This window comes from Ceratotherium simum, chromosome 11, assembly GCF_057802395.1.
Source record: "Ceratotherium simum simum isolate JZ-2026a chromosome 11, ASM5780239v1, whole genome shotgun sequence".
NCBI classification, from domain to species: Eukaryota; Metazoa; Chordata; class Mammalia; order Perissodactyla; family Rhinocerotidae; genus Ceratotherium; species Ceratotherium simum.
In genome coordinates, this window is record NC_141910.1 from 28,532,502 (window position 1) to 28,549,407 (window position 16,906).

General features: G+C 39.2%; 1 pseudogene across 1 annotated transcript in view; it reads right to left on the reverse strand.

The window, feature by feature from the left end:
* The window catches only part of LOC147915962 (uncharacterized), a 200,201-nt pseudogene that overhangs the window by 23,972 nt on the left and 159,323 nt on the right, over window positions 1–16,906 (reverse strand). Inside the window, exon 4 of the transcript XR_015553647.1 lies at window positions 9,087–9,210. The product of XR_015553647.1 is annotated as an uncharacterized LOC147915962 (transcript). The remainder of the gene's footprint in view (window positions 1–9,086; window positions 9,211–16,906) is intronic.

A 16,906-nucleotide genomic window follows, 5' to 3' on the forward strand; every position in this document is an offset into this window, starting at 1 on the left:
AATAATATACTTTATACATATATTCTGGACCTACAGAAGCCATTATCTGCCAACAAGATGGTTTCCCTTTTATCCCAAAGCCTAGTCCTATTCACAAATCATAGATACATGGAAAAAGTTAATATATTGAAGTGTCACTGGTGCAATTACTTTTTCTTTTATGTAAAACGCACATAAAATTCACAATTTTAAAGTGTATAACTCAATGGCATTTAGTATATTACAATGTTATCCCAATATCACTACTATCTAGTTCCATAACATTTTTATCACTCAAAAATAAACCCCAAACCTATTAGCAATCATTCCCCATCCCCCCTCCCACAAGCCCTGGTGGGAGTTACTACTAATCTACTTTTTGTCTCTATGGATTTGCCTATTCTAGACATTTTATACAAATAGAATCAAACAATAGGTAGCCTTTTGTGTCTGGCTTCTTTTACTTAGCATAATGTTTTCAAAGTTCAGCCATGTTGCAGCATGTATCAGTATTCCATTCCTTTTTAAGACTAAATAATATTCCATTGTATAGATATACCACATTTTGTTTATCCATTCATCAGTTGATGAACATCAGTTAATGGGTTGTTTTCACCTGCAATGTCTTTTGATCTTGAGTGTCAAAAAGGAAACTGATTCCGAGACTACTCATCCACAAATTTCACAGCCTAAATCACCCACTTTTAGTTTTGTGGGTTTTTTGGGTTTTTTTGTTTTCTGTTTTTTGTTGTTGTTGTTGTTGAGGAAGATTGGCCCTGAGCTAACATCTGTTACCAATCTTCCTCTTTTTGCTTGAGGAAGATTGTAATGAGCTAACATCTGTGCCAGTCTTCCTCTATTTTGTGTGTGGGATGCCACCACAGCATAGCTTGATGAGCGGTGTGTAGGTCCACACCCGCGATCTGAACCCAGGAACCCCGGACCACCGAAGTGGAGCATGTGAACTTAACCACTACACCACCGGGCCAGCCCCTAGTTTCATTTTTAACTAAAAAGAATAGCAAGTGAAAAAAAAAAGTCTTTTTTTCATTCACAGAAACAAAATCCTGGAAAGAACTTTGAAAAGCTAACAGATGAGATCCTTTACAGGTCCTCAGTAAACAAAAATCTCATGCTCTCTTTTAATGTAATTTGAAATTCAAAATAAAGTAAATATCATCACTAAAAACAAACCAAAGCAGTAAGACAAAGCCCTGCTTTGTTTTCAAACTACACATGACTCCCTCCCCGTCTCCTCCATTAGAATCACTGATTTAAACTAACTCCCATAGATGGGAATTATGGGAATAATTCATTGTGAGAGTTATTATTATTCAGCAGCAAACATTTATTAACTAACTTCTAAGGTAATCCCTTCTAACATCTAACAGCCTGATGTAGTATAGAAGAACCAGGGTTCTAGTCTCACTTCTAACACTAACCAGTTATGAGACTTAGTTTCTTGGGCGTTTGGTTTCTAAAGAAACCATAAAACTGGGATATTGAAACAAAGTGTTTTTCCAGCTTTTAAAAACTATAACTAATCCCTACCTAGAGCTGCACTCAGAGAAAAGATGGCTCTCTTTGCCAAATTTTTGAAAGCTGCTGAGTATTCTTTGTATGCAGTGGCTGTTGAAAAGTATTGGACATTGGTGAAAGAGAAAACTAATAGTTCTCACCCAAAAACAGGTCTTCACAATATGGGTTCATTATTGGGGCCAAGGACATGAGAAATAACCCAATTTACCCATAAATTTTTAAAATTACAATTCAAAATAAATTTTCTTTAGTATTCACTCTGTTAAATTATCCATGTTTTGGGGGGCTGGTCTGGTGGTGTAGCAGTTAAGTTCACACGCTCTGCTTTGGGGGCCCAGGGTTCGCAGGTTTGGATCCCAGGCACGGACCAATGCACCGCTTATCAAGCCACGCTGTGGTGGCGTCCCATATAAAGTAAAGGAAGATGGGCACGGATGTTAGCCCAGGGCCAATCTTCCTCAGCAAAAAAAGAGGAGGATTGGCAATAGATGTTAGCTCAGGGCTAATCTTCCTCACACACACACACAAATTATGCATGTTTTTGCTCCTTTCCACTGATATTAACTGAAATATGATTACTCATGTTAAACTGAAAGTCATTTAGCTTGTTTTGTCAGTGAAAAATGTCCAGCCATGGATTCCCACGCTTCCAAACATGCTTCCAAGGAAATTCATAGGTTCTTACTCAGTAAGCCTCCATAATGAGGACTGAACCAGTCGTTTCCATCACCTCACCATTCTAATACCCGTACCTGGGCTCTGAGACTTCCATGCTTTCTGACTAGACAGAGTTATTTTCTGATAGTGGTTAGGAAAGGCCTCTTGTTTGTTAAGACTTTTCAAAAGGAGAATAACTTCCCTTCCACTGCCAAATTTCCCTCTTAAATAGTTTCTTTGACAACTTGCAATCTCCTTCCCCTCCAAAAATAAAATCTTCTATTACATACGCTTCTTTTTAATAATAATAGGATTCTGAACTTAGATGTCACCTACTCAAACCATCTTATTTTTAAGACTTGATCAAGGTCACAGTCTGTTGAGCAAGAAAACTGTGCCTAGAATGCAGGTCTTGTGACTTAGACTGGTGCTCTTTTCATTGGCCATACTCCAAACTTCATCAACAACAAATAATCCCTTTCCTTCCAAGCTTCTTCCTGCAAAGTGTCCACCCCAAATCGTGGACCAGTCTTGCTGGTTGCCATAACCAGTTGGCACTGCTGCTGTCACATATAGTCGAGTTGAAATAACACAGATACCAACCTGTTCTGATTTACTCTCTTAAACTTTAGCTGATTTGTTCTGTTTAAAAACTCCAAAGAGGCAGAAGTAATTGTGTTACACAAAATACTCTTGAATTCTAGAAACTGAAACTCAAGGACCAATCATGTAAACCGTATTATACTTGAGAAGACAGCAATTTCCAAAAGAAAAAGAGCCTATTATTAAAGATCCAAATGGAGCTCTCTGCACGGGGGAGCTTTAGAGCAACAGTGGTGAAGACGGAGTGGGGCTAATATGCTCCTGGTTCAGAAGCTGGACCAAAAGGCTTACAGAGTCCTTCCTTCCACAGGATTAGAATAAGGGAAGTGATTAGTGTAAATATTACTCCCATTCCTTGACAGTGGTTAATATTCATAAGGTGATTTTTGAAGGGGCGAGCAATGAACATCATCATTGAAAGGATTCTTGCTTTAGAGGCCCGGAATAAGATAAGACTCCACATTTTATTAACAACTTAGTCCTCAATGGGGCTTTTAGTTGTTTCACAATATCTTTAAGTGAAAATGGCAAAAACAGTTAGGGGTGTTGTTTTTTATTGTGATTAAAAAATATAAAAATTGGAGGGTAGAAATCAGCTAGAAACCAATCCCGATATCTAATATAGTCATCTTTACCACTCTGCCTCTACAAGGAAGATGATTTAGTGAATCCAAACAATGGAAATAGATTGTTCAATACCCCAAGACCACCTGAACACAGCTCAGTGGGATTATTATTTTTTGGGAAGCTTCACAAATACAAGTTTATTGCTGAATCTTGTTTCCATGACTCCAAGCAGTTGCTTATGTTTTGAATAGCCATGTATGCTTCTAACTTTCTAACTCTTCTTTTAAAATATAGAACAGCTGCTGGTCTGCTCATAGGTTATGTATAAGAAGCCCACAAGGGACAAAGCCCTCCATTAATATGTCGAATTATTTTTAACACACTTTTATTTCTAGCCCAAATCATCATCTCAGAAATATGGCAAGTTTCCATCTTCACAGCTGGGGGGAGCACCTGCAAAATGCAAACCCAAACTGTGACACATCTGGTACCAAAAAACCAATCTTGTTTCATCTGGCCAGCAGACTAAAATATCAAGATCATTGAACAGAAACAAGGCAAAAAGTTAACTGCCATTTATATGTAGTCAACACAGATGTCTAGTTAGCTGTTTATATTGTAAGCACATGTATGTTAATAGAGCACAGACCACTTTAATAAGCCAGAGCTGGAATATAAATGCAAGAGAATTTTAAAGACCTGAATGCAATAATTCAGTTCTTTTTTATCTTCCCATAGAAATTAAATTAGTTTCTGCAGAATCGCAGCATTATTTTTAAACAGATGCATATAACACAAATAAATAATTTTTTTGAGTTATTTGGGTATCTCCAGATTGTGTATTTCCTTTAAAAACTGTATTCTTTGTCTTGTATTTTAATATTTAGATTATGTTTCTTTAAGTGGTAAATTACTTGTCCATGACTTAAACCAGGTGTCTTGGTTTGTGTTGCTCCAAAAGCAGTCCGTGACACAAGAATTGAGCATGGGTAGTTTGAGAGGTAACTCAGGAAGCACAGGTTAGGAAGTGGGGAAAATGAGTCAGGGAAGGGAGAGATGCCAATAAATGAGTGTGTTAATGAGTGGGTCACGTCTGTGGGCAACTGGCTCTCAGTTCCTCTGGGGATCCTCTGAGAAATCATGTGGAACTCACCTCAAAAGCATCTCACCAGAAGCTGCATAGACTGGGCCATTTATCTACCAACTCCCATAGCTGTGGTGAAGGTTGCCCCCTGGGGCACTAAACGCCACATCCGCTTATAACTGCCCGAAGGAGGGCAAGCTCCCTGGCACTGAAGAAAGCCCTCAGGCAGAGAGGAAGAGAGACAGAGGCTTGTTGTGGGATGCTGTCAGTGAGATAGAAATTTCTACTGCAGCTCCCAGTAGACTCATGTGGCTGAGAGGATGTGGAACAGGTATCAAGATCCACTGACCAAGGTCAGCGCACTGCCTGATGACTCTGACACCTGAAACACGTGTAACTAGCCTGATGGCTGCATAGCACATGAACCTCTTCCTTAACCTTTTTCTTTTGGTTCTCCATCTTTTTTTCTCTCTTCCTCCTCTTCTACCCTAGTTTTCTTCTTCTCAGCATATCACTCAGCAAATCAGGCACCAACCACGTCCAAGACACATGGTTCTGAATTAGATGCAAAGACACATAAGATATGTAAAGTGGTATCATATAGTTAACACCATGAGCCTATCTGATTCCAGATCACATCACAAGTCCAACTACAGAGTATTATATAAAATTGGTTGCCTTTCTTTTTTTTTTTTTTTAAAGATTTTATTTATTTATTTTTTCCCCCCAAAGCCCCAGCAGATTGTTGTATGTCATAGCTGCATATGCCTTCTAGCTGCTGCATGTGGGACGTCACCTCAGCATGGCCAGAGAAGCGGTGCGTCAGTGCGCGCCCGGGATCTGAACCCGGGCTGCCAGCAGCGGAGGGCGCGCACTTAACCGCTAAGCCACGGGGCCGGCCCTGGTTGCCTTTCAAAGGCAAATTTTCAGGGAAGCCAATGAAGCTAAAGCTTCAAGGCCCTTCCCTTGCACCAGTCCCTTCCAAGGCCCTGAAGGGAGCCTAGCAATGTATTCACATGGTCATGTTATTTCTGTGAAATTTTCAAAAGTAATACAGTTTAGCTGCAAAAGTAATACAGTTTTGATTAGGAATTCTCTTTCTTCTTATGTCTCCACCCCCACCCCCCACCCTGTCACATCACACTTCTCATGTTAGATAGAACTGGAGTGGTCACAACCATTTTTGGGAATCTAGCCCAGGGAAGTTAGTTAGGAGGATACATTTAGTTTGGGTTTAGTGGGATATATCTATATAATTCACAGTCACTTCTATGTATGGTTAATTTCACTTCCTGTATGGTATAGGAATAGCTTCTAGAAATATTCCTACCACACTCTGTGTTGACCTTACCTGACAGCATGCACAATGGTTCAAGGCCAGGAGTCCTATCACGATATAATGTGTGCTATAGCATCCAGCACCAAAGTAGGTAGTAGAGGAAAAACAAATTTTTGTTTGTTTGCTCATTTGAGTTTCTTTTGGTGAGGAAGTGAGGCCCTGAGCTAACATCTGTGACAATCTTCCTCTATTTTATATGTGGGACACCACCACACCATGGCTTGACCAGTGGTGTGCAGGTCCACACCTGGTTCCAAACCCACGAACCCCAGGCTGCCGAAGCAGAGCATGTGAACTTAACCACTACGCTATCGGGCTGGCCCTGAAAAACAAGTTTAATAGACTGAAAGGAGGCCAGGATGGGTATAGGTTAGAAGGCTATTCCAGCAGCCTAGGAAAGATGATATGTTAACTTGGACAAAAGTGTTGGTGGAGCGCATGAAGAGAAGTGAACAGATTCAATATATACAGGAGACAAAATAAAGGACTTAATGATGGATTGGATGTGGAGAGTGAAGGAGAAGGACATGTCAGAAATGAGCCTAGGTTTCTGGCTCCCATTACCCAATAGGCAGGCAATTGGTTCCCAGCAAAGATTCAGGAATCCAAGCTTCTTCCATCCGGGGGCTCTACCATCTTCAACAGATGGTTTCCAAGGTCACTGTGCTCATCTATATCAAGAAACGGATCAATGGCAGATAGAAGGCGAGAACCTTTTATGGGGCAGGCCTAGAACTGGCTCATCTTCCTTTGGCCACACTTGCGAGGAAGGCTAAGAAATAGAGTCTAGCTGTGTATTCAAGAAGAAGATTGAAAAGGGTTTGGTCACTAGCTACCAGTCTCTGCCTCAATGGGGAGGCTAGAAAATGACTATATTCTTTATTCTGGAATGGAAGTGTTCCACTGGAGCACAGCTTTCTAACTCTCAGATTTATTTTTAGTGTCACTTATTTTTCTCTATGTCCCTTCTTTTAATGTACTTCTTGTGTTCAAGGGTAAGTAGAACCCTTACTTAGTTCCACACTTCCATGTATTCACTTTTAATAAGGGAAAATCACCTTTTCAATACCTATTTATTCATTCAATAGATATTTAAGTGTCTACCATTGGCTCAGCCTAGTTGTTTCACTAGGCTTGTTGTCTCACTCCTTGTCCAAGGATGGCAGAAAGAAAACTGTTCTTTTACTCTTAAAAAAAAAGGTATTAGAACAGAGTTTTAAATTTATAAGAAAAATGTTTATGCACAAATATGATTACTTTAGTGTCATTTCTAATAACTAAACAAATGAAGACAGTTTAAATGTATAATAATGGGGGAACAGCTAAGTTAAAACTATGGCACATCTACATGGTAGAATATTATACAGTGATTAAAATGTTTATAACGAGATTTTGATGGAGTGGGGGATGTTTATGATGTAGTGTTAAGTGGAAAATGCAGGAGATGCTATCTCAATTACATAAATATATGCACAGAAAGAAGAAAGTACACCAAATATTAACTGTAGTTATTTCTGGAATAGGATTGAAAGATATTGTATTCTCCTTTCTGTACTTTCCTATATCTGCAATTTATTATTATTATTTTTTACAATGAGTTTCACATCAGATTAAAAAGTTCTTTTTTAAAAACTCAAAGCAAACTTGAGAAAGCCATAGGAGACTTGGAAATATGACAGATAATCACAGCCAGGCCATATTAAAGCTTCCTAAGCAAAATGGGCATTAAACTAAAGCTGGGGGATCAGTCGAAAATCTGGGAGCGAGTTACCAGAATCTTCCATATGAGTGCTTGTTCAGTAGTGTTTTAGTATATAATCCATCAGTCCCATTAACTGAGGACTTTAATATCTTGGTGTCCTATATGCAGCCCACGGGATGGGTCCATCAATGCTGACTTGGTAGAGCAAAGTCAAAAATAGAACTCAGGCCAGAGGGTCAGGCATAGTGTAGATGACGCGGCATAACAAGGCCAAATTTCCTGATAAGAGAGCATCAGGAGGAAAGGCCAGACTTGGGCTACCACAACAGCAAAGGCAAGAGGTTCCAGACGTCAAACAAGCAGATGCAAGAGGTAAAAGCTGTGGCAACAGTTTGGATTCAGAAGTGTTAAGTGAAGTTCAGCAGCAATGATTCAGGTGCCAGGCAGTTCACATTAATCTCCTAGGATGGGATTTAGGCTAGCGCCTTAGTTGAAACTCTAATGCATGCCTTTGAACATCTTAAAGGTATAGCTTAGTGTCAGCAAATCGGTGTTAGGCTTTTTCAAGAAAGGCATTTTCAATGCCTAGACATTTAAATAGTAATAAAGAGAGCTAACATTTACTGAGCAACTATTATATACCATACACTGTGGCCTCACACTGTGCTAAACACTTTATGTGCTTTACAGATATCTCATTTTATGACATGAGATTTTCCATTCCATTTGAAAGATGAAGAGACTGAGTCTCGGAGAAATAAGAAACTGCCCTAGTCACACAAGTGGAGCCAAGTCTGTAACTCAAGTCAGTTTGACTCCAGAGCCCATAGCCCTAACCACCTCATTACTAGTTAGTGGCTAATTCTACGTGGCCATTCACATTTTCTGTGCTTCTTTTTAAAAACATGTCAGTAAACCAAAAACCCTGTCTATCAGAGGTGAGGCTAGTAGACACCATGGGTAAGTAAAAGGCATTAAGATCTTTGGTGCCTGTTAAAGGAATATTACTAATAAAAAACTATTTACGAGAGTTAATTCGGGAAATAAAGTCTCAGCACCCCTAACATCACACCATTGGGTCTGGAGATGACTCTTCTTCATCTCTAGCCAAGGTAAATGGGCAGGAAATGAAAAGTTTATACTAGGGATGACTAAGGCAGCCTTGAAAATTAGTCTGGATTCAGGAAGGATCTAAGTGGAGTAAGTAAGGCATTAAACAATTAAGATTTCTATTTAAAATTGAAAACACAACATACAACCCATGTGTGATTCCTCTTTGGATCACTGAAATGTACCTCCTTTAAATCAAACATCTAAAGGACACTATTAAATATAAAATATAAATATAAAAAGAAACCTTTACAGGGCAGTAAATATTTCTGTGGATTGAAGAATAAAATCAATTGTGCAAAGTTAACAATGGATAAAAAGAGTAAATACTCCTTTGTTCACTTCTTAGAGATTAATGTAGAGCTGTTGAATATCAGTTGCAACTTAATAACATGCTCAGGTGATTTTTTTTTTAATTGCCCAAGAGTTGACATGTTTTCTTCCTTTGAATGAAAGCTCATGCAATTAGCCATGTGGAAAGCTACAGACATGCTTGGGTCACTTACCTTAACAGAAAGTACATCATCAATTGCATACTCATCAGTTGCATACTCTCCATTGCTGGTCCTAAATCTAGCAGGCCACTCCAAAAGTAAATGGGGGGCTTCACCACATATCATTCATCAACTCCTGTTCCCAAAAAAAAAAAATTAGTCCCTTCAGTAGCAATTCTTTTTTTTCCAGAAGACATGTTCCAAGCACTCTGCAATGAAATTATGCAAAGAAAATAGAAAAGAAATGATGCTGTGAATGTCACAAAATGGCAGTGGGGATGTCCCATAGCAGCCCATGATCACCTTGGAGGAGGGAGAAATTAAACATCTGCTCAAAGACACTAAAGAAATTTCTGTTTTGTTTTGTTTTTTACTAGTCCAAGAGCCAATCTGAAGATTCCATTTTGAAGTCACTGCATTGATATCACGATAGCCTTTTTATTCTATGAGTATGCTTAGAAGAGTGTGGGGCAAGTTTCAATGTCAAATAAATTGAATTAGAAGACAAATAAAAAACAAGAATTGAAAAATGATGTAATACAAAACTATTCAGCTCTGCCAGATGCTTCTGTAGCAAATAAGGAATCCCAGCAAGTCAAACGTATGCCCTGTTATCTTCCCAATAGCTTCAGTAACGAGCTATTTGGTGTAGAAGAGAACTTGGGCCCCAGGTCTTGACAGTTTTATAGCCCTTGGTCAAAGTTTTCAACAGCATTTGGGCAGGCGTGACTAGGCAGCTAGATTACACATACTGATTTTTCCACTTGCAGATACACAATATTTACTTTTCAGGGTGAGCCAGTAAACCAGCTGATCAATTAGGCCGCAGATTCTTTGAGCCTCGTGAAAGCTTAGCAAAGACTGAATATAAAAGCCTCAGAGACACATGCAGGCTGGACTTGCCTTTAATGTGTTTTCATATAATATCCATGAAAAAGAATGCCAATGACTAGTAGTCTTCTACATCAGAGCCACTTTGGTGTAAAAAAAACTGAGAATGTCTTTCAAGTGGAAAGTTCTAGTTCTGTGGGATTGTGGAGACCCACATTTAGGCAGTAGATAGTATTAGACTTCAGAAATAGAGGCAAGGTTTTACAAGAAATCTCCTGAACTTCTCTAACCTCCCTATCATTTAGTCTGTCATTCAAGTGCCCCCCACAATCAATTTTCCAACTTTTTAAACCAATACTTCCTTCAATGAATCCTCTCTTCTAGCCAAATTGATCTTCTCATGGTCCCCTAAACATGCAGTGTATATTCCTACCTCTCTAACTCTGTTCAAACCATTGCCCCCGACTTAGAATGTCATCATTCCTTCCTCCCTATCTCTCCTTCCCCATCATAGATCCCACACCTGCATCTAGATCTCACTCAAATGCTACCTCCTCCATGAAGACTTCTTGGCCACAGTGATTTCTCTCTTCTCTGACCTCCCTTAGCATTAACTGTTTATATATCCATTTGATATTTATATGCTGTACAACCATCCTTATTTCATTATATAACTTTTATTTATGTGTATTTTGCCCTCCTGAAAAATCACCCAGCCACCTGAAGGCTACTTGTACTTGAGTAGCAGCCATACTGCAAATTCAACAAATCTACCACCAAGCCTGTATCCTTCTGAAATTTCTATTACCAGCATCATCATTCTTACATTTCACCCAAGTTTAAAAACTTAAAATCAACTTTGAGTCTCCTTCCTCTTCCATACTTCCCATATTTAATCAGTCCTCAGGGCCTGTGAATTCTAGCATTGTCATATCTCTTGCTACCAAAATCCTGCCTTTTCCATTTCCACTGCCAACACCTTTTCTCAGGCCTTTATTTCCTCACCTGGACTATTTCAAAAGTTTCTCACTGCCTTCTCTGCCTCTAATTTCTCCACCTCCGATCCAATCTAAACACCTTAGCCAGATTAATCTTCCTAAATACAGCTATGAATCACGTTACTTCTCTGTGTAAACACCTTCATTGGCATCCCAAGACCTATCAAATAAAGTTTAAATTCCTTAGTCTGGCATAAACTAGGCCTAGTGTCATGGACGCTGTAATGTGCCACCCAGACCCCCATTTACTACCAAAGCATTCATTCCCCCACTGCCAGTAGTGTTGACTTTTGACAGATCATAATTGAACTCTTCCCTAGAAAGTACCCTTGGCCAAAGGGAGCTGTTTGGCCCAAGTTTTGCCCCCTCTCCAGTGGCATCCTACATCTAATGACTAACTGCTATGAGAATAAAAAGTCCCAGCCCCTTTGTCTCAATTCAGGACAACTTTGTAGGGTTATGCCATCTTTTGTATGCCATGTGGGATTAGCTGAGGGCCCTGTTGCAACTTCATTTCAGTTCAACTTCTCCCTCTGCCATACCCTGCTTCCCTGGGTCCCTCACAGGAGTTGACCCCAAGAGCATTCACCAATAAACTTCTTGCACTTGAACCTCTATCTCAGAATTTCTGTTCAGGGAACCCAATCTAAGACACCCAACTACCTTTCTTTCATATCTTTCACTCCCGTCCTTTATATATCCTGCATTCCAGTCAAACTGGGTGATCTGTCATTCCTTAAAGACACCTTGTGCGTTAGCACTCACTCATTCATCCAAAAATTATCTACTGAATATCTAAATTGTGCCAGACTCTATAAGAGGTACTGACTGACCTAAAGGGATATAGACAAGTAAACCAGCCATTAGAATACAGTATAAACAGTGATTTCCCAGCTGAGACCAGAGGAAGAGCAAGGGAGAAGAGTGTTAGATAGTCCTGGAAATATGGAAACTTACCTGGTGAGTCAGTGAACTGTAAGTGCACTTCAAAATGTCTGAAGCTCAGGAAGTTTGAGTGCTGGTGGCAAGAGATGAGGCAAGAGAGGTCAATAGGGCCAGAACAATAAAGGAGAGTAGCCTTATTTAGGGATCTGGACACTATCCTTAGGGCAAAGAGGAGCTATCAGAGGGCTTTAAGGAAAGAAACAACACAATGATCATATTTGTGCTTTAGAAAGATTTCCCTGGCTACAAGGTAGAGAAGAATTAGCTGGAGGAAAGAATGAAGATAGATGGATACTGCAGTCATCCAACCAAAAGATGATGGAGAGCTGAGGTGGCAATGGAGACGGAGAGACCCGGACAGATTTAGGAGATATTAAGAAGCTAGAATATAAAGGGTGTGATCATTTATCATACGGAAGGCTATGGGGAGGGAGGAGTCAAAGATTATACCATGTTTCTGGCTTGAATAACTAGATGTACATTATTCATTAAGATAGGAAACACTGAGGAAGATGCAGACCTGGGGAAAAAGATAATGAGTTCAGTTTTGGACATGCTGGACCGAAGGTATTTAAGTAAGATGAATATGTGGGTGTGAACAGCAGACAATTAGATATACAGGTCTGACCTTCAAGACAACAGCCTGGCTAGAGGCACAGGTGAGGCATCATCAGCATATATATGGTCATAGAAACCTGGGGTGAGATTGAAAAGAGCTGTCAGAAAAGCAGGAGAAAACCCCATCAAATGTGTTGTCCTAGAAGCCAAGAGAACCCTTCGAGAGGAAGCAAGTGGTCAACAGTATCAAATATTGCTCAGGCCATTTAAAATAAGGACCAAAAAGAGTGTCCACTGATTACAAACACCTCTGTGTCTTTGCTCAAACTATTCCACAATCAGAGACCATAGATACATTTTTCATCTTTCAAGATTCAGCTCAAATTGCCTTACATTTGCATGGCAACTTACTGAACATCATCACACATTATCTCATTTAATGACTATAAGATTTCAAGGGTTAAAACCATCTCTTATGTATCTCGGCATACCCCTCAGCGCATTAAATGTGGATGTTGTGGGTTCAGAAAAAGAGCCAAATTTGCAGGGAAAGCTTCATGAAAGAAGAGAATCTACAGATGGGAAGAGCTGGTCCACAGGCCAGAGCTATTGCTTGTCCCTGTCAGCAAGATGGCACAACCAAGGCAAGGCCATGTCCATATAGAGAGAGTCATGAAAAAATGCCCTTGATTGTTTAGAAAGAAACATCAGTCAGTCTTCATCCTTATATACAAACTTAGTGAATGAAATGACAGTGACAAGGCCATTCTGCCTTTTTGCTGTGACATTAACTTCATAGACTGGTTTAGTACCAGATCTGGAGCAAAATGCCCACATCTTCTGGGCCCTGACTGACCTCACTTACCCAAACGGGAGGCCATGAGCAGCCACTGATAAGGAGGCATTCGTCTTCTGACTGTTCTTTTTTCTGGAGTGTAAACATCTAAAAAGGAAAGTCTATTTGAATAGGTGCAACTGCCAACTTCACTTGCCCCTTCATATTTAATGAGCTTATTTTGCTTTATGGGTGCTTCAAAAGAGCTGACAGAGAAGAGGCGGCTATGAATGGAAAACATGAAGCAACTTGCTGAGCCCTCATTGTGAGGCCCATGGCTTGCCTTTTCATGCCCTCACAGAATTATATTTCCATAATTCCCTTTTCAAACACAGACCAAAATCCAAATGAGAAGAGAATTCTTGCTCCCCTCCAAAGTGTTGAAATGAAAGAGCATTTCAGGCAGCTTGAGGGAGATGCAGCCACCAACACAGTAAGAGTTAAAGCAGTAGTAATTGTGGTACATTTTTCGGAGACATTCAGCCCAGACCTCCAAAATTCACTGCACAATGGCAAGGCCAGGAATTATTCTGCTCTTCCCCTATCCCTGCCTAAGTAACATTCCTCTTAAGTTCTCAAGAGGCTCTGGCATTTAGAACATTGGCAAATATTTACTCAACGCCCAGAAGAGTACCTTGAAAATGGTGGGTCCTTGATGGTGGTGACACTCAACATCAGTAACAATTAGCCCTTTAAGCAGTAGCTTTTTATAAATGGAGAGAGGACAGAGTAGGGAAGATGAAAGTTAAAGGCAAAAATTCCCAGCAGCTTCTATCTGGAATACATTGCCTGAAGAAACTTCAGCTCATGCCTATTAGAATTAAGCAATGCAGGAGTTCAGGTAGCCCCCCCCCTTTTGGCACATCATTTTGTCATTCAGCACTGCCTCTACATTAATATTGCAGACTTCATTTCTGGATGCCATAACCCTTTTTACTGTGGTTTCCACTGGCAAGCTTCAGTGGGTTAAAAACAGATGATTCCCTTTACACTGGTCCATCCTACAGGTGTCCAGGATGCATGGAATCATTAAAGTGAGACCAGCTGTGCAAGCAGAGCATTTATAATCTAAAGCTTGGGAAGGAAATTTGGGATTTAGTCTAATGCCAGCATTTTACATGATTTAAAAAATTTTTTAAACAAGCCAAGACATGAGAGAAAGTGTTTTACCAAGGTCACATAGTTACACGTACTTTCTTAGAATTAGTTTTATTCTCTGTGTGTTCCCACTGTTTTAATACCTGCGATATTAGATTCTTATCACAATATAATAGCGTGCTACATTTTATAGTCTTAATGACAACACACACACACACACACACACACATTCACACACACAGAAGGCCCACAGCTGTCCAGAACACCTTCAAGAAGAACATATAGATACAGAGGTTAAGAACAATTTAGGTGGAGAAAAGGGAACACGCATACATTACTGGTGGGAATGTAAATTGGTGCAGTCGCTAAGGAAAACACCACAGTGTAGCCACTATGGAGAGCCCTCAAAATATTAAAAATAGAACTACCATATGATCCAGCTATACCACTTCTGAGTATTTATCCAAAGAGCATGAAAACATTAATTTAAAAAGATACATGCACCTCTATGTTCATTGCAGCACTATTTACAATAGCCAAGACTTGGAAACAACCTAAGTGCCCAGCAATGGATAAATGGATAAAGAAGATGTGGTATATATACACATTGGAATACTACTCAGTCATAAAAACAGATAAAATCTTGTCATTTGTGACCACATGGATGGACCTTGAGGGTATTATGCTAAGCGAAAGAAGTCAGATGGAGAAAGATGAATACCATATGATTTCATTCATATGTGGAGAATAAAACAAACAAACAAACAAACACAGAGATACAGAAAATAGATTTGTGGTTACCAGAGGGGACGAAGGATGTGGGGAGGGTGAAAGAGGTAAAGGGGAACATATGTACAGTGATAGATGGAAACCAGACTTTTGGTGGTAAACACGATGCAGTCAATATAGAAGTCGAAATACAATGATGTATACCTGAAATTTATATAATGTTATAAACCAATGTGACCTCAATAAAGAACAAGAAAAAAGAATAACTCAGGTAAGAAAGAATATTCTCCAAACACAGACTATATTTTCCATTGAGAACAAGTCTATTTGTAATAGTCCAGAAAATTCTCTCCTGTAGCTAGTAATAATGACAATAACAGGTAAAATTTTTTAGATGCATTAACACATCTAATCCTGACAACAATCCTGTGAAGTAGGACTTTACCATCTCCATTTTAGAAGGGAGGAAAACAGGGCTCTAACAGGTTAAGTAATTTCCCCAATTGTTCACAGGTTCTACAGCTAATAAATGAGAAAGCAGGGATCTGAACCTAAGCTGTCAGGCTCCAGAGGCTGCCCTCTTAACCACTACACTGAACTGACTAGACTTAATATACACAACCATTAAACAACATGCATGAGACTGATTTGCAAACAGATTTCCCAGAGTTTAAAAAAGAAAGTTTCAGGCCAGCCCTGATGATCTAGTGGTTAAAGTTCGGCACTCTCTGCCTCAGCAGTCCAGGTTCGCTTCCTGGTCATGGAACCACACCACCCGTCTGTCAGTTGCCATAGTGGGGCAGCGGCTCACGTAGAAGAACTAGAAGGACTTACAACTAGGATATACAACCATGCACTGGGGCTTTTGGGAGAAGGAAAAAAAAAGAGGAAGATTGGCAACAGATGTTAGCTCAGGGTGACTCCTTCCTTCCAAAAAGAAAACTTTCATCTATATACAAAATTTGAGATTTTTCTTCTTTTGTAGTATGTCTTGGATCTGCTGATCTAAAACAGTAGAATAAGTCAACATCTCACAATTCTCAAGCTGCCCTTTCTACTGATGTGTTGCATTTCATTTTACTAGATAATTTTTATAACCAATTAATGTAAGATTGCATCCAGTTTAAGAACTACAGCTACACACTTATTTTAATATTTTTCAAGAACTTCACTCTTTTTCTCTAGAAGATTGCTCTTTTTTTAACTAAACATTTAGCATCTATATCTTTTGGTCATCATTTATCACTTGTTCCAGGTCTTATAATTTATTAGCGGAAATTATGCTTGGTTTGGGAAGAAACCATGCCGATTCTAAGTGGAGTTACTTTTCACTAAGGGTAAATGAAAAATTCCAATAGTTACTACCTATTTTACCAATGGAAAATTGGTAAACTTCAAGTGAGCCCTTTTTGAAACAGAATCTGATTTTTTTAAATGATCAAAGTAGGCTATGGCTTCTCATACTTTTAAGCTGATCAGAATCCTCCAAGCTCTCAAATTATAAACCACTGTCATAAATTACAAATTAAATTCACTATCAACTTACAAAATAATTTAATCGAGTGATTATAATTCAATAGAATTTACTAGGTGACAATAATGTTACTAAATAGTTAGCAGCAGTCCCAAACAAGTACCCATACTATTTACAGGCAGAAATAAAAGCATTATTTATTGATCAAATGTGAATGATCAACCTCTTTTTAGCTCTTCCTTTCCAAGTAGCATGTGTACCCCAACAGTTAATTTTTCACTCATTTTCCAAATATGATAAAGTAAAATTTGATTTGAAGGAAAGAAAATGAAAAATTAAGCATACCTATGATGAAAATACCTAT